Below are 18,943 nucleotides of genomic sequence, written 5' to 3' on the forward strand. Positions count from 1 at the left end.
GGGGGTAAGGCAGCCAGGATTGATGGGATAAAGATAGAAATGTTAAAAGCAGGTGGGGATATAGTTTTGGAGTGGTTGGTGCAATTATTTAATAAATGTATGGAAGAGGGTAAGGTACCTAGGGATTGGCAGAGAGCATGCATAGTTCCTTTGTATAAAGGCAAAGGGGACAAAAGAGAGTGCAAAAATTATAGGGGGATAAGTCTGTTGAGTATACCTGGTAAAGTGTATGGTAGAGTTATTATTGAAAGAATTAAAAGTAAGACTGAGAATAGGATAGCAGATGAACAAGGAGGCTTTAGGAAAGGTAGGGGGTGTGTGGACCAGGTGTTTACAGTGAAACATATAAGTGAACAGTATTTAGATAAGGCTAAAGAGATCTTTGTGGCATTTATGGATTTGGAAAAGGCGTATGACAGGGTGGATAGGGGGGCAATGTGGCAGATGTTGCAGGTGTATGGTGTAGGAGGTAGGTTACTGAAAGCAGTGAAGAGTTTTTACGAGGATAGTGAGGCTCAAGTTAGAGTACATAGGAAAGAGGGAAATTATTTCCCAGTAAAAGTAGGCCTTAGACAAGGATGTGTGATGTCACCGTGGTTGTTTAATATATTTATAGATGGGGTTGTAAGAGAAGTAAATGCGAGGGTCTTGACAAGAGGCGTGGAGTTAAAAGATAAAGAATCACACATAAAGTGGGAGTTGTCACAGTTGCTCTTTGCTGATGACACTGTGCTCTTGGGAGATTCTGAAGAGAAGTTGCAGAGATTGGTGGATGAATTTGGTAGGGTGTGCAAAAGAAGAAAATTAAAAGTGAATACAGGAAAGAGTAAGGTTATGAGGATAACAAAAATATTAGGTGATGAAAGATTGGATATCAGATTGGAGGGAGAGAGTATGGAGGAGGTGAATGTATTCAGATATTTGGGAGTGGACGTGTCAGCGGATGGGTCTATGAAGGATGAGGTGAATCATAGAATTGATGAGGGGAAAAGGGTGAGTGGTGCACTTAGGAGTCTGTGGAGACAAAGAACTTTGTCCATGGAGGCAAAGAGGGGAATGTATGAGAGTATAGTTTTACCAACGCTCTTATATGGGTGTGAAGCATGGGTGATGAATGTTGCAGCGAGGAGAAGGCTGGAGGCAGTGGAGATGTCATGTCTGAGGGCAATGTGTGGTGTGAATATAATGCAGAGAATTCGTAGTTTGGAAGTTAGGAGGAGGTGCGGGATTACCAAAACTGTTGTCCAGAGGGCTGAGGAAGGGTTGTTGAGGTGGTTCGGACATGTAGAGAGAATGGAGCGAAACAGAATGACTTCAAGAGTGTATCAGTCTGTAGTGGAAGGAAGGCGGGGTAGGGGTCGGCCTAGGAAAGGTTGGAGGGAGGGGGTAAAGGAGGTTTTGTGTGCGAGGGGCTTGGACTTCCAGCAGGCGTGCGTGAGCGTGTTTGATAGGAGTGAATGGAGATGAATGGTTTTTAATACTTGACGTGCTGTTGGAGTGTGAGCAAAGTAACATTTATGAAGGGGTTCAGGGAAACCGGCAGGCCGGACTTGAGTCCTAGAGATGGGAAGTACAGTGCCTGCACTCTGAAGGAGGGGTGTTAATATTGCAGTTTAAAAACTGTAGTGTAAAGCACCCTTCTGGCAAGACAGTGATGGAGTGAATGATGGTGAAAGTTTTTCTTTTTCGGGCCACCCTGCCTTGGAGGGAATCAGCCAGTGTGATAATAAAAAATATAATAATAATCAGTTACACTTGTGTCCTTTTACCTAACATGTCGTCGGTATTTCTACCAACATTATTACAACTTTTACATTGGCTGTTACATTTGCAGTGTTTATTTTTTGCCAGAACTTGAGCCCTCCAACCTCTTGAGTTATCATCCATTGCTGCCAATTTCTGCCCTTCTCTGTGTATACGTGTAGCGGCATTTAAGTATTCAGTCCAGTGGTTGTATCAAAGATGTTGCATTTGGTTGTAAATAACTTTTATCTGTGGGTTCAGAGACTGCAAGACAGTTCCACAATTCCACTGTTAGGATCATCAGATTGTAATAAACTTTCAACAAATGAGGCATCATCCTGCTAGTTCCACACCCTGTTTGTTTGCCAGCAGTTGTATGTAACTAGGTGTGTGGATGGCATGTTAGGGTGTGTGGGCCATGCAAGCACGGGTAAGATGTGGGTATGAGGCTGTGGGCTTAAGGCTGTTGAAGCTAGAGGGGGGAGGGAGTGTGAGTGAAAGGTGTGGGTAGAAGCCATGTGAGCTTGAAACTGTTGGTGAAAGATATGGTTGTCGGCAGCCTGGTGTGCATGGTGATGTGGATGATGAATGACCAGGCAGATGAATGTGCGGTTGGTGGTGTAGGTGGAAATGAGGGCAGTGGGTGACTACGTGATTAAGTATGTGGATGGTGTTGGTGAGGGCATGAAGCTAAGGAAAGTGCCGTCTTAAGGTAGTGGAGAAATGGGGGAACGGTGTAGATGTAGGCATGCCGTGTGTGGCTGTGAGGGAGAATTGTATAGGCGGATTGTGTGGGTGGAGGGTTAAGGCATATCGCTGTGGGGGAGATGTGTGGGTGGAGGTTGCTGGTTGGAATGATGTGGCTGAAGGCATGGGGGAATTACAGGAATGGGTAGTATGGGTGGGGGACACAGGTGTGGATTGGAAACATGGAGTGGGTCAAGGCACATGGCCTGGGGGAATTATAGGGGCAGGTGGTATGGATGGGGGTTGTAGGTGGTGAGGTTGTAACCATGGAGGGAGAAGGGAGGAGGTTATATAAGTGGATGGTGTGGGTTGAGGCATGCAGTGTGGCATGGGTGTGTGGCCGAGGTGTGGTACTGTTTGCGTACAAACAGAGCGCTGAGCCTCACTGCAAGATGGAGGGTAAAGAACATGGCACTCTAACCTTTACTTGACACTTTCATCCTTCATACCCACCCTCACTTGCCATGTCCATTGCTAAGACCAATTTTTCATACCCCTCTGCCCATTTTTTTTGCACTCTTCTGCCCATACATTCTGTCCCTCACCCATATGCCCTCTACCTCCTGCCCATACACCTGTACACCCATATGCTGGAGGGGGGAAGGCAGGACCAATGCCTTCACCCAAAATATCAGTCCTCCACCTTCACCTGTTTCCCACAGTTGCCCTTCACCCATACTCCTTTTGCCCATGCTTTCAGAGGCTGCCCCTAATGCTTGCACCTTCCACTCCCAGAAATATTTCCACCCTCACCAGCACATCTTCTGCATATCTTTGCCCACATACCATCACCCATCCTCCTCTACCCATCCCCTCACCCACACCCATCCTCCTCTACCCATCCCCTCACCCACACACCTATGCCCATCTGGCCACATGGGACATACAGTGGGTGAAGAGAACAAGGGGACAGCATGCACCTGCAGGGCACATTGTTTATTAGGGACTTTTTTTTTTAAACTGGCATTTTTTAATTTTGTATGAAACTGGCCAAATTACCGAATTCTGATCACTTTATAGGATAGTAGAAATGGCTGAATTGGTGGCTCAGTTAATAGAATGGAAGGCATAACAACAAAATAACTAAGAATTTGGTTGACTGGAACAGTGGAATCGGCCTAAAGTAGTACTTAACCCTTACACTGTTCAAACATAGATCTACATTCACATGCGTAGTGCTCCAAACATAGATTTACATTTTTTTACATTTGAAAGCATGTAAAAACGTAGATCTATGTTCGGAGCACTACGCATGTGAACGTAGATCTATGTTTCATCAGTTTAAGGGTTAAAGTGGGTGAAATTACCAGTTTGTAAATTGCACTGAGACTGCTAGCTTTGCACTAGTATAATTCCCTAAGTTTTCCATCAAATTTTGTACTTTTAGTGTCATTATCTCCAGAAAAATTCTCTACCATTTCAAAAGAATTTTTTTTTTTTTTTGGGGGGGGGGGATGAAACTTGCTCTCATTTCTTTGAAATGAAACTTTCTGACCTTTTGACCTTTTGGTATGAGCAGTAAAAGGGTTAAAATAACTAATTTGAGGTGTTTTCTTGCATGGTTATTATCATTTTACTGGATATTATTTGATATTATTTGATAGAATGGAAGACATACTACTGAAATAGAGATTGATTTGGTTGGTTTAAGCTCAAAGTAGTGGAAATGTTACATTTTTGACGATTTTCCTGAGGATGAGAAAGGCCCCCTAGGACCCCCCAGTCTGTTTTATGGGTTTCTGAGAGATCTAATTCAATTATTGGGACATGTAAACCAAGATTAAGCATTCCTGGTTTTATTTTATCAGATAAATAATGTAAAACTTCTATTTTTGTATGATTCTGAATTCAACATGGATGGCAACTGTAATACAGTAAAAGCCTGGAGACATGATTAATGAACAGAGAAAAATGTTGTTTTAGTGCCAGTAATGTCTACATTGTTATTTTGGCCTCTGTTTTTATATTAGTATTTTTTTAAATTTTCTGTAAAGTTGGTTAAATTACTAAATTCTGTGCACTTTATAGGATAGTTGTGATAGTAGACTGGGCAGTTGTTTATGCTCAATCAATAGAACTGAAGGTATAGTAGTGAATATCAAAGAATTTGGTTTACTGGAGCAATGGAATTGACTTTAATCAGGACTCAAATTCAGTGAAATCACCATAGTGTAAATCGTGCTGAGACCTCTAACTTTGTCTCTGCATAATTCCATAAGTGTTTCATCAAATTTCATACTTTTGGTGTCATTATGTCCAGAAAAAAATTCTCTACCATTTCGGAAGAAACTCTTTTTATTACAATGGAACCCCGGTTTTCATCCGGTTCGGTTATCTTACAATTCAGTTTTCAACCACTTTTTTGGGCAAAGTTTTCCCCGTTTTTGTACATCCGCTTGGAAATTGTCAGTACCAGACACATCTGCCTGCCTGCAGGATGCAGCTGCTCATAGGGTTGTGAATCAGTCTGCCTTTGTTACTTGTTCACTAAGAGTGTCCCTGTAGTCTTAATGCCATAGTAATAATACTAATATGTACTAATAATCACTCTTGGGCACATTAAGTGTCTTATTTTACATTAATAAAGACATTTTCATTAATCCATCTATGATGTTTTCTTCAAAATTATATAAGAAACGTGTTACATAGCATATAAACATGCAGTGTTTATATGCTATGGAGGGGTGGTAGTCGGGTGGAGGGAAAACATTACATTTTCTCTGGTCCAGCACCAGAGAAAATGTGTATGAATCTGCGTTGGCCCAGTCACCCCCCTTAATACCATGAATTATTCATTACTTCTCCCTTTGTTTATGATGGCATCTAAAGGAAGTTGTTAGAAATTATTAAACTCAGTGAACATGGTATGTCAATGGTAATAAAATAGCACTGGGCTGCATTAAATATTGTGTAGCTATGTAGGTAGGTGTAGGTATGTAGCCCAGGCGAACTACATATCTACATCTACCGGCTACCTACACCTGACTTCCTACAAATAAGTATTACTCACCTCTCGCCCTACATTAAGACTACAAATATTTCAAGGTAAGTAATGAATGTACTGTGTATGTATTTTACTTTTTATTGTGTTTTTTAATGTCTAGTTCTATTACTAACTTAATATAAGTTAGTGTAAACGTGACGACCCTATGCCTGATGTGAAATCAATTGTGGCTTTGGAGAAGTCCATGGGGTTGGATGTGAGTGACTAGGATGTGGAAGAGTTGGTGGACGACCACAGGGAAGTGCTTACCACTGAAGCGCTGCAACACTATAGTTATTCTCTATAAAATTTATAGAGAATGTCACTAAACTCGGTATGTCATTCGTCCAGAGCGTGTCCGCGCAGCCTGAGCGGCCCCGACACTCCATGTACAGCCAGTGTATCATTGTTTACCAACCAGTGAGGACAATCCCACCCGTTCATATGATACATTTTGTATTATTCCATTCTTTTTAGTGCTTGTAACTGCTAAATAGTTATTAAATTAGTTATAGGTAATACATATTTTGAGAAAAAGAGGATAAATAAGTATACACGATATGATGTAGGGCGAAATGACAGTAGTTTGTTGGATTATGTATTGGTAGATAAAAGACTGTTGAGTAGACTTCAGGATGTACATGTTTATAGAGGGGCCACAGATATATCAGATCACTTTCTAGTTGTAGCTACACTGAGAGTAAAAGGTAGATGGGATACAAGGAGAATAGAAGCATCAGGGAAGAGAGAGGTGAAGGTTTATAAACTAAAAGAGGAGGCAGTTAGGGTAAGATATAAACAGCTATTGGAGGATAGATGGGCTAATGAGAGCATAGGCAATGGGGTCGAAGAGGTATGGGGTAGGTTTAAAAATGTAGTGTTAGAGTGTAGTTTGTGGTTACAGGAAATGCAGGAGGGAAGAGGAGCGATTGGTGGAATGATGATGTAAAGAGAGTAGTAAGGGAGAAAAAGTTAGCATATGAGAAGTTTTTACAAAGTAGAAGTGATGCAAGGAGGGAAGAGTATATGGAGAAAAAGAGAGAAGTTAAGAGAGTGGTGAAGCAATGTAAAAAGAGAGCAAATGAGAGAGTGGGTGAGATGTTATCAACAAATTTTGTTGAAAATAAGAAAAAGTTTTGGAGTGAGATTAACAAGTTAAGAAAGCCTAGAGAACAAATGGATTTGTCAGTTAAAAATAGGAGAGGAGAGTTATTAAATGGAGAGTTAGAGGTATTGGGAAGATGGAAGGAATATTTTGAGGAATTGTTAAATGTTGATGAAGATAGGGAAGCTGTGATTTTGTGTATAGGGCAAGGAGGAATAACATCTTGTAGGAGTGAGGAAGAGCCAGTTGTGAGTGTGGGGGAAGTTCGTGAGGCAGTAGGTAAAATGAAAGGGGGTAAGGCAGCCGGGATTGATGGGATAAAGATAGAAATGTTAAAAGCAGGTGGGGATATAGTTTTGGAGTGGTTGGTGCAATTATTTAATAAATGTATGGAAGAGGGTAAGGTACCTAGGGATTGGCAGAGAGCATGCCAAAGGGGATAAAAGAGAGTGCAAAAATTATAGGGTGATAAGTCTCCAGTAAGACGGAGTGAACAAGGAGGCTTTAGGAAAGGTAGCAGGTGTTTACAGTGAAACATATAAGTGAACAGTATTTAGATAAGGCTAAAGATGTCTTTGTGGCATTTATGGATTTTATGACCAATGTGGCAGATGTTGCAAGTGTATGGTGTAGGAGGTAGGTTACTGAAAGCAGAGTTTTTACGAGGATAGTGAGGCTCAAGTTAGAGTATGTAGGAAAGAGGGAAATTTTTTCCCAGTAAAAGTAGGCCTTAGACAAGGATGTGTGATGTCACCGTGGTTGTTTAATATATTTATAGATGGGGTTGTAAGAGAAGTAAATGCGAGGGTCTTGGCAAGAGGCGTGGAGTTAAAAGATAAAGAATCACACACAAAGTGGGAGTTGTCACAGCTGCTCTTTGCTGATGACACTGTGCTCTTGGGAGATTCTGAAGAGAAGTTGCAGAGATTGGTGGATGAATTTGGTAGGGTGTGCAAAAGAAGAAAATTAAAGGTGAATACAGGAAAGAGTAAGGTTATGAGGATAACAAAAGATTAGGTGATGAAAGATTGAATATCAGATTGGAGGGAGAGAGTATGGAGGATGTGAACGTATTCAGATATTTGGGAGTGGACGTGTCAGCGGATGGGTCTATGAAAGATGAGGTGAATCATAGAATTGATGAGGGAAAAAGAGTGAGTGGTGCACTTAGGAGTCTGTGGAGACAAAGAACTTTGTCCTTGGAGGCAAAGAGGGGAATGTATGAGAGTATAGTTTTACCAACGCTCTTATATGGGTGTGAAGCGTGGGTGATGAATGTTGCAGCGAGGAGAAGGCTGGAGGCAGTGGAGCTGTTGGAGTGTGAGCAAAGTAACACCCGTTCATATGATACATTTTGTATTATTCCATTCTTTTTAGTGCTTGTAACTGCTAAATAAGCCACCATGGCCCCAAAGAAAGCTTCTAGTGCCAGCCAGTCCTTTGGTAAAGGGCTGAGAGGAGAAAATGTGCCTTTTTCAGTGATTGTGAAATATGTACGATACTAAAGCAGCAGGAGTCGATAAAGGCTATAGCACCAGCCAACAGTAATTTAGGTTGTTGTCGAGGTATAGGCCAAGGAATTTGCCCTCATTATGTTTGGCAATTAGAGCGTTGTCGATCTTAATGTTAAGTTGCGCAACACCTGCTCTGCTACCAAACATAATATAGTAGGTTTTGCTAGTGTTAAGTGTAAGTTTATTGGCTGTCATCCAAGTCGATATTTTGAGCAGCTCCTTGTTAACAATGGTGTTGAGGGTGGCAAGATTAGGGTGGGAGATGACATAAGTTGATATTGAAGTCTCCAGCTAAGAGAAGGTGGTGCTTGTTCATTTGTCTGTTTGTTATTAGTGACTTTAGAGTCTCACTGAAGTTTGGGATGTTTGTCTACGGTATCCAGTATATGGCACCGATTGTTATAGGCGTCTTGAGGTTTTTTACAGTAAAATTAGCAAAAAAATTTATTCCCCATATTCATCACTAAAGCAGTTCGTGCTAATACAAGATAGTTGGTTAGAGTAATAGATTGCAGTACCTCCCCCAACTTGGTATGGTCTGCAGTTGTGGATTGCTGTGTATCCTGGTAGTGGGTAGATATCAATTGTGTCCTGCTTAAGCCAGGTCTCAGTAAGAATAATGCAGGAGAAGGGTGTCTTTAGTGACTCAAGGAGTGCCAGGAGGTCATCATAGTGTTTGCTTAAGGACCTGATGTTGTAGTTAAGAACTGATAGACTTTGAGCAGTGTTCAGGATAGTGCTGGCTTGTGATGCTGTGTAATAAAGACAGTTACTTTCCAATAAGTTTTGATTGTGTGTTAGATTATGGAGGTTTAGATCAGGGTCAACGTGATCATTCATCTTTTAGGTTTAAATAGTGGTTGTTTATATCCTGTATTATGTGGTGAGTTCTAATACTGATTTCTGTAGTGGTGGGAGGTTTGGATAAGTATACCGCTAAAGCACTTTGGTCATATAGAGTATAGTCACTAATAAACATAATGAAATTGATATTGTCTATGTGTTGTGCTAGAATGAGCTAAAGTACAACTAGGTATAAACTAATACTATAAAAAAAAACAAATTACAAGTGGCACCAGACTCACTCTTGTAATTGCACTAAGGTCTAATATAATGAATTTAATTTTGTCTATGTATTGAGCTAGAATGAGCTAAAGTATGACTAGGTATAGTTAGTTTAGGTGTTGTCTATGTATTGAGCTAGAATGAGCTAAAGTACAACTAGGTATAAACTTATAATATAAAAATACAAATTAAAATGGTACTTGCAATTGCACTAGGGTCTGATATAGGTTGTTAACAAGATCAAGAGTATAACTAGATTTGAATTGACAAAATAAAATTCACAAATTAAAGTACCAAAAGAATAATAAGTAAAAAATGACAATGGCAATGGCAATGACTTGGTTATAATATTGTAAACTCCTCCATCCTCTCCCCTCCTTCCATCTTCCATACATTACCATGTCTTCAGTAAAGATAAGTGTGATGTTATTATTGTTTTATTCTTCATGTATCATTGTTTTCTGTGTAAGTAAATGTCAAATGGATTAATTGTATTTCTTATGGGGAAAATTAATTCAGAATAAGTCAGATTCGGGATAAGTCACACACTCTGGAACAGATTAATTAAGTAATCCGGGGGTCCACTGTAGGTTTAAACTTTTGAATTTGGGAGGAGTCAGTGTTGTTTGGCACTAGATGGTGATAATTCATGCAGCCTTTTTTGTTGTCATTATTGGCTTAGAGTGATTTGTTGCAGTGGAGCCCCAGATTGAGGTAGGGATAGATTAGATAGTATACTATAAGTAGTGCTGTTTGAGGTATATAGTAACATATGATGCTAACTTATTTGGATACTTTTTTTTTTGTTTTGAATGTGGGTGTTGAATTTCAAGTGGCTGTCAAGGAACAGACCTAAAAATTTTCCTTGGAGATTTGTAGCTGTTTCAGAACATCATATAGAAGGTCTTGTTAGTGTTAAGCATGGGTTTATTGGTAGTCATCCAGGTAGATATCTTTGGGCTCCTCATTAACAGTGTGAGATGACATAAGTTGTCTCTGTAAATAGAACAGGTCTAAGTTGCTGAGATGCATTTGGAAGATCACTGATGTATATGAGGATAAGCAAGAGAGCTGAGAACACTGCCCTGCGCAGCACCCCTATGTCGATAGGTGATTTTGTCAAGGTTATGCCTTTGATAGAGATGTAATTGTATCTGCTAAGGTAGGACTTTATATATGCAAGTGCATTCCCTAAGGTTCATAAAGAGCCCTAGTAGATATTCATTATTTTCAAGATTTGCACAAAGGAAGTTTTGTATTATTTGTGCTTTTATTTGGTCTGAATCCAAACTGGCAGGGCTTGAGTATATTAAGTGACACTAGAAAACAGTGTAATCTCTTGTGGCTTAATTTTTTGAAAATTTTGGATGACAATGGTAAATTAGATATTGGTCATTAGTTATTTAAATCTGATTATTCCCCACTTTTGTGTATTTCATTAACCTTGCTGTCTTTAGTATTGACAGGAAAGCGTTGGTTTCTAATGATTTGTTGAACAATATTGTAATGAATGAAATTATTATTATTATAATCAAAAAGAAGTGCTAAGCCACAAGGACTATACAGCGCTGCAGGGCAGGAAGGAAGCAAGGGCATCAGGTGGCAAAAGGGAGATTGATGAGTAATAGGTTACGGATAACAGCGGGGTAGTGGATGGTGAAAGGGTAAAGGGCAGCAAGAGACTGAACTAGAAAGGGCTGAGGGGAGTGCGAAAAGTATCATCAGAGTTTGTGGAGTAAATCAGTCGTTGTCAAGAAGTCAATGAGAGAGTCAGGATTAAAGGAGGGTCCATCAGCAAGAAGGGAAGGTAAAGAGAGAGTAGTAGAACGAAGACGACGTTGGAGGTAAATTCTGCGTGCTCGTTAATAGAGAGGGCAGTCTAACAGAATGTGGCTAATCGATACTGGAACTTGACACTGCTCACAGAGAGGAACAGGGTGCCTCTCCATGAGATACCCATGAGCAAGACGAGTGTGACCAATGCGAAGGCGGGAGAGTGTGGTCTCCCAACCCCGGCACTGATGACAAGAAGACGGCCAGTAACCTATGCTCGGTTGTAATGAATGAAAGTACATGAACTCTTCCTTTGAAAAATTTTTGAGAGCCCAGGATTTAAGTGTGTGTTCCAGGTCTTCATGTCACCACCTACTAGCATAATATAGTTGTTTAGTCTTCCTTATTTGTTTAAGACCAATCTATATTGTTTTTCATATGTTTATCAGTGGACCTGAAGATGCTATTTGTTAGCCATGGGTCACTTTGATGTGATCTGCTTAGTTTTAACAGTACAATGTCTATTGTACAGCCTTTATATTTTTGGCACAAAAATTTTGACCATTTGTCAATGCCCTCATCAGTTAACTCTACCAGTCAATGTAACTTACTGTTGTAGTGAAGTTATTTAATGTCTCATCATGAAGACAAAAGATCATACTAGATACTAGTGTTGAGTGGTAGTTTACATGTGTTGGTTGTGAGTTAGGTGGGTAAGTGATCAGTAGTATTGTCTGAGATTATCCCTGCTGTGAGAGGAGCTGTTATATTGGTCCAGATATGGTCAGTTGTGGTTGCACTCATCTTGGTTATTCTTGTTGGTTTAGTTATGCCCGGTATAAGCAAGGAATTATTCAAACTGACTGACAGTTTTCACCCATAAACTCACCCTCAACACTTTTTCGTAATTTTATCACCAGTTTGCTATGCAACTCTGAAAAACCCCATACGGGCTTCTCGTTGTTGCAAATGCTGTAATGCATTCATTATGAATTAGGCAAGGATACACATAGAATAAGGAGGTCCAGTGAACCTGATTCACCTTGTTGCTTAAAGCAAAGGTGCGAAATTAAAAAAAAAGGAAAGATGTAAAGGTAAATGTGGTAGTCTACATTTTATTACACATAGATAATGAACACAGAGTTTGACACGTCACGTAATCATGTTAAGAGGGTCCGTTGTAAGCTATGGCACAACATGCATGTTCAGTATCCATATTTTTATTACATTTTGCTATGAATGATTTGCTGCAAGGAACCATTCAAATTTAAACATAAAAATAAACCTTTATGCATATAACACACAGTATCTACATGTATTTTACAGTCTTAAGTCATAGTTCTTAAGCTAATGATTCAAAATAACTATTTGTAATTTATATACTGTAATTAAAAAGTTCATTTGATAAAGAATACATCATTTTAAAATACAGGATAGTAAAAATATACATTAAAATGGAAATAAAAGTAAATGTGTACATCAGGGATAGGATATCTCTACATTTTGTAGAGAAAATATTTAATATGTTCATGTAGCAGTTCATAACAGGTCTCTGAATGGTCAGAAAGCTGGCACATTATCACCTGAGAGGTGTTATACACTATGAGGCTTCACATCTTTTGTTAGTTATGAAGATTGAGACACTTATGCAGCATATGGGAATCTTTATTCAGGAAACGTTTCGGCACACAGTGGCGAAACGTTTCCTGAATAAAGATTCCCATATGCTGCATAAGTGTCTCAATCTTCAACTTGTCGGTTTTTCAAACCATTCATCACACACTGTTAGTTATACTCTTCCAAACCTTTCATGTACTGTATTTTTAAAAAAAATCATTGAAGACTTCTTAAAATTCACAATATCAGCTTGGTTACCATTCTTACACATGCAGAACATTTACAAAATACAGTCAATGGACTCAGAAACTAGAGAGCTCCATCTGCCATGTTCATCACTTTAATTTTTTCATTGAAGTATGAATTTCCTCAGAAAAAAAAATCATGTCATGAATGTAGTAATTTAGTAGCATTAATTATAAGAGCCACTTCTATTCAATAACTTGTGCATAATGCAATAACAGTAAGATTTTTCTGAAAAAAAGGCCGACATCAAACATAGAGCCAATGCTAAGTTTATATAGCTGGAACTGGCTGGAGGGCAAAGTTATACAGTACATGTATGACATTAAAAAATTAAAGAAATGGATAAGCAGATTGTATTTACTGAATATTTAGACCAAGAAAGTTTTTGATGATAGACAGCCTTGTGAAATGCTAACATGGAACCTACAACACAAAGGAAGAATGAAAGTCAAACTATTTCAGTAGATGATTAATATTATAATCAAATAAAGCGCTAAACTGACAAGGGTCATGCAGTTAAGTAGATGAGAGATGCAAACAATGAAAGAGGATGAAAATTCATCAGCAGAGTGCCACAAGGACTGGTATTTGTCCTAATATTTCTAATTTATAAGAATGACTTGCCAAAAGGAATTAAAATATGTACTATAGGTCCTCCATCACAAATCCGGCATCATTGGGACCTGTAGTGTGCCAGATTACTGAGTTTGCCGAATTACAGAGTGGTTAGGTTAGAATACACTTAATAAAATTAACCAACTTGACTTACACAGTTCATTGAACATCGGCAAAAATCGAACATTTCCGCTACTTTGAGCTCAATTTCAAGGTACTTTTCGTCATGAAAGCAATCAAAATCATGTCTATTTCTGTAATATATCTTCCATTCTATCAAATGAGTCCAAAAAATGAAAATACAACCATAAAAACCATATGAAAATATACTGCAAAGAGGCGGCTAATGGCTGAGAAGTGAACTCCCTTATTTATCGTCCGTCTTTTTTATTTTTGTTGTACGTTAAGAAGCATCTTTCCATCATACATTGCCCAAGTTTCAATGAGATAGCCCAACAAACAACCGAGAAAAAAAAATATTTACCAAAAATCATATATGGCAAGCCCAAGCCAGGTACTGGAAATAAGTCACTTTGACTTTTCTGGGTTATCCTAGGTTCTCTGTACATACGCTGCTATGTACGATAATCTATAACTGTATTTGTGTATACCTGAATAAACTTCTGTCAACTGAGTACAAGAAACCGCCCATTCACTTATTTCAACTACCCAATAAAGTGGTCAGAAATTGGCAATTCGGCCGATTTAACACAAATTTCAACAGATGCCAATTTCAAAATAGGATCCAGAATAAACAATGCAGACATTCCTGGCACTAAAATAACATTTTCTCTGTTCATTAGTCACGGCTACAGGCCCCTCTTATATTACTCTTGCTTACCATTTGAAATTTTTATTCACAAAAAAAATAGATGATTTACTGTTATGCAGACTACTGTAATTGTATAAATAATGTCAATCCATTCTTGACTCCGTACTGGAATTTGGACTGGCAGGCGGACAGGTATTGGACGGTGACGTCATTTGTTTACTCTTGAGCTTCGCTAAAGAATAGAACATTTTCACTACTGTGAGCGCAATTTCAAGGTACTTGTCGTCATGAAAGCAATCAAAATCATATATATTTCTGTAATATATCTTTCATTCTATCAAATGAGACCGAAAAAATGAGAATATAACCATAACAACCATACAAAAATATACCGCTAAGCGGCCACTAATGGCTGAGAAGTGAATTCCGCTATTTATGGTCTGATTTCTTTCATTTTTGGTGTACGTGAAGAAGTATCTTTCCATCATACATTGCCCGAGTTTGAGTAAGATAACCCAACAAACAACTGAGAAAATAATAATAATAATAATAATAATAATATAATAATATCTTTATTTACTACACGTACATGTACAAGGTATACAGACCTAGCTGACATCAGTGACATACTACTGTATAGAAAGCCACTTGTTATGCTGAGTATTTCAAGAAAATTAGGTCAGTGTCCCAGGATAACACCCACACTAGTCGACTAACACCCAGGTACCCATTTACTGATGGGTAAACATAGACAACAGGTGTAAAGAAACACGCCTAATGTTTCTACCCTGGCTGGGAATCGAATATTTACCAAAAATCATATATAGCTAACCCAAGCCAGGTACTTAAAATAAGCCATGTTGACTTTTTTGGGGTTCTCTACACATATGCTGCTATGTGTGTGATAATCTATAGAGAGAAAATAACTTTTTTTGTTTCATGTTTATGGTGGAGTATGAGTGTATATCATAGTTAGCCCCGTGCTATACTCCATTTTCTCTAATATAAGTCCCCAAGACAAGGATAGGAGAATGGTATTTGTTTACCATATTCTCTTCATAACTCTGTCGAACTGCTCGGTGTTATGCCAAATATTATTCATTCTGGAGTATTTAAGATGTTTTATTTTATTTATATTGTTTATTATGTCATATTAGATCAATTGTGATAGGCAAATAAGCTGGAGTATTGATATTAGCATAATAATAAAGCATATTCTCCTGCTTCATGAGACTGAGTTCATGGCAACCGACAGTGGCTTCAAAGCCACCTTATCTTTAATGGATAATGTACTGTGTAGGCGCATTACATAATGAGAAGCATTTCTTTTATTCATTGGAACCATGGCTAGGGCTAAAAGTAAGCAGGTTAAAACAATAAATGGAGAAAAAGAAATTGGAATGACTTATGCAGCAAGTAGCGCCACCAAACAGTACCAGCAGGTTGGTGTGGCGACCCTGGAAATTTGAAATTATGCTAGCCAAAATTAGTGCCGAGTAACTGATTGCCGGATTTGTGATGGTGGACTTGTAGTATGAATATGCTTGCAGATGAAACAAAATAAGCAATAAAAGTGACAGTAAATTTGTACAAGTACAATTGTATAAATGCAGTGACAAATGATAGAAATGAATGTATTTAGTGTAATAGAAATAAATGCAGCAGAATACATGAATCAACAGATTGCAATAAAATATTAAAAGCCTCAGAGATTATCACTGGAAAACTATTTAAATGAAATCTTAAGACTCATAACAAACTACAAAATAGCCATTATAAAATACTTAACAGCTTAATAAAAAGTTTACACACATCACAAAATGTATAAGTTGCGTGGTGTTCACACACCAAAAAATCATAATACGAGTAACAAACCAGCTCCCAGAGCTGCAAAATATGAAAAAAAAAGAAATTAATATACTTGTTGCCAATAGAAAGAAGACATGATAGCTATATGCAAAATAAAAAAAAAAAAGTTGAGTGTCCTGTTAGCACCATCAACAGTTGTTAACTGTGAAAAAACAATGGTGGAATGATACTAGAAATTTTCTGATCAGTATTAGAACACTAGCATGAGATGCAAAAAGCTGTTGCACGTGCTACAACAACTGCAGATTTAAACTATACATTATTTAACACTGAATATGGGTCACTATGAGCTCTGCTCTGCTCGTTTTCTACAAACAGTTCATGTCGCACATGAAGCATAGACCTTTATTATAAATGTTATACAATACCAACAAGATGATCTCTTGTGGATTTAGTGCTTCCTCATGAATGTAATAATAATGATGAGTAAGACCCATTGTAACACCTAAACATCAACAAAGATGCCTCACTCTTGCACATGCATGTTCATCAAAACAGCAGTACAGTGGAACCTCGGTTTTCATCATTAATTCATTCCATTATTATTATTATAATCAAAAAGAAGCGCTAAGCCACAAGGGCTATACAGCGCTGCAGGGCAGGAAGGAAGCGAGGGCATCAGGTGGCAAAAGGGAGATGGACGAGTAATAGGTTACGGATAACAGCGGGGCAGTGGATGGTGAAAGGGTAAAGGGCAGCAAGAGACTGAACTAGAAAGGGCTGAGGGGAGTGCGAAAGGTATCATCATCAGAGTTTGTGGAGTAAACCAGTCGTTGTCAAGAAGTCAATGAGAGAGTCAGGATTAAAGGAGGGTCCATCAGCAAGAAGAGAAGGTAAAGAGAGAGTAGTAGAACGAAGACAACGTTGGAGGTAAATTCTGCGTGCTCGTTGATAGAGAGGGCAGTCTAACAGAATGTGGCTAATCGATACTGGAACTTGACACTGCTCACAGAGAGGAACAGGGTGCCTCTCCATAAGATACCCATGAGTAAGACGAGTGTGGCCAATGCGAAGGCGGGAGAGAGTGGTCCCCCAACCTCGGCACTGATGACAAGAAGACGGCCAGTAACCTATGCTCGGTTTAATAGAATGAAGTTTGTTACCAAGCAGAGTTGACCAACGTTGTTGGCAACGGGTGTAAAGGTCGGTAGCTATTGCAGCAAAATAGTCCAGAAATGGAACACCTCTATAGGAAATTGGTAGGTCATGTACTGCTGACCGCGCAGCAGTGTCTGCCTGTTCATTGCCCTGTACGTCGACATGACCAGGGACCCAACAAAAAACAATATCTTTATGCTTGGTAGAGATACGGCGTAGCCAAAGTTGGATACGGAGAACTAGGGGGCGAGATGTATCAAATTTTCGTACAGCAGGTAGAGCACTAAGGGAGTCTGAGACTACCACAAATGATGACATAGGCATAGATGCGATACAAATAAGTGCTGCAAGAATAGCATACAATTCAGCAGTAAAAATGCTAGCCGAAGATAGTAAATGCCCTCGCACGACGCTGTCTGGAAACACTACTGCGAATCCGACACCGTCTGAAGACTTAGAGCCATCTGTGTACACAGCGATGGCATGAGAATGAGAGTGGAAGTGATCAAGAAAAAGAGAGCGGGAAGCCACCATAGGCAGTTGGGCTTTCGAGCAAGGGAATGAGAAAGAACAGACCCGAACAGCTGGAACTTCCCAGGGGGGTAGGGAAAAGTGAGATGCTACATGAACATATAAAGGTGGTAACTGAAGGGAAGACAAGAGCGAATGTAGGCAGAGAGAAAAGGGACAGAGCAAACAGGGGCGGCGAACAAATAAAGAATGTCTACTAATATCGGTGACCATTCTATAAATGGAAGGATTGTGGAGATCGTGAGAGCGTACATAGTAGCGAAGGCAATGGGCATCACGGCATCAGACAAGGATGGAACATTCACTTCTGCATAGAGGCTCTCAACGGGAAGAGCGAAAAGCACCAAGGCATAAACGTAATACTTGGTGATGGATGGGGTTAAGGCTAGAGAGAGTAGCAGGAGAGGCCGCTGAATAAATCTGGTCACCATAATCTAGTTTTGATAAAATGAGGGCTGAATGTAGGCGAAGCAGAGTTCGATGATCAGCTCCCCAGGAAAGATGAGCAAGGGTTTTAAGAAGGTTTAGCCGGCTGTGACAAGTTGCCTTCAGAGAGGTAATGTGAGGTTTCCAGGATAACCTACGGTCAAAGAGAAGGCCTAGAAACCTGACTATCACGTTCGGGGATACGAGAGCCATAGAGATACAAAGGATGATAGGAGATGACAGAGCGTCTAGTGAAGGTAATTTGGTGAGTTTTGGTACTGGAAAATTTAAACCCATGCGTGGTGGCCCAAGTGGAAACACGGTCGACCGCATGCTGGAGAGAAACTGCAATGAGATGACAGTCAGTGCCTGCACAAGCAATAGCAAAGTCATCAACATAGAGTGATGACCAAATATTGGGTGGAAGAACAGAGGCCAAATCATTTATAGCAAGGAGAAAAAGTGTTGTGCTCAGAACACATCCCTGAGGGACACCTTCAGCTTGGACAAAGTCCGGGGAAAGCACATTATTGACTCGAACACGGAAGTGTCTGTCAAAAAGTTCTTAAGGAAGGATGGTAGATTGCCTCGGAGGCCTAAGGAGTGGGCTTGGGCCAAAATATTATACCTCCAAGTTGTGTCATATGCCTTCTCAAGGTCAAAAAATATGGCAATAACTGAGTGATTATTTGCAAAGGCATTACGAACATATGTATCCAAGCGTAGTTAGGGGTCTATGGTAGAACGGCCCTTACGAAAACCATATTGACTAGCGGAGAGACTGTTGTGTGTCTCTAAATACCACATTAAACGGCGATTTACCAGACATTCCATCACTT

The sequence above is a fragment of the Cherax quadricarinatus genome, chromosome 52, assembly GCF_038502225.1.
Source record: "Cherax quadricarinatus isolate ZL_2023a chromosome 52, ASM3850222v1, whole genome shotgun sequence".
In the NCBI taxonomy this organism is placed as follows: domain Eukaryota; kingdom Metazoa; phylum Arthropoda; class Malacostraca; order Decapoda; family Parastacidae; genus Cherax; species Cherax quadricarinatus.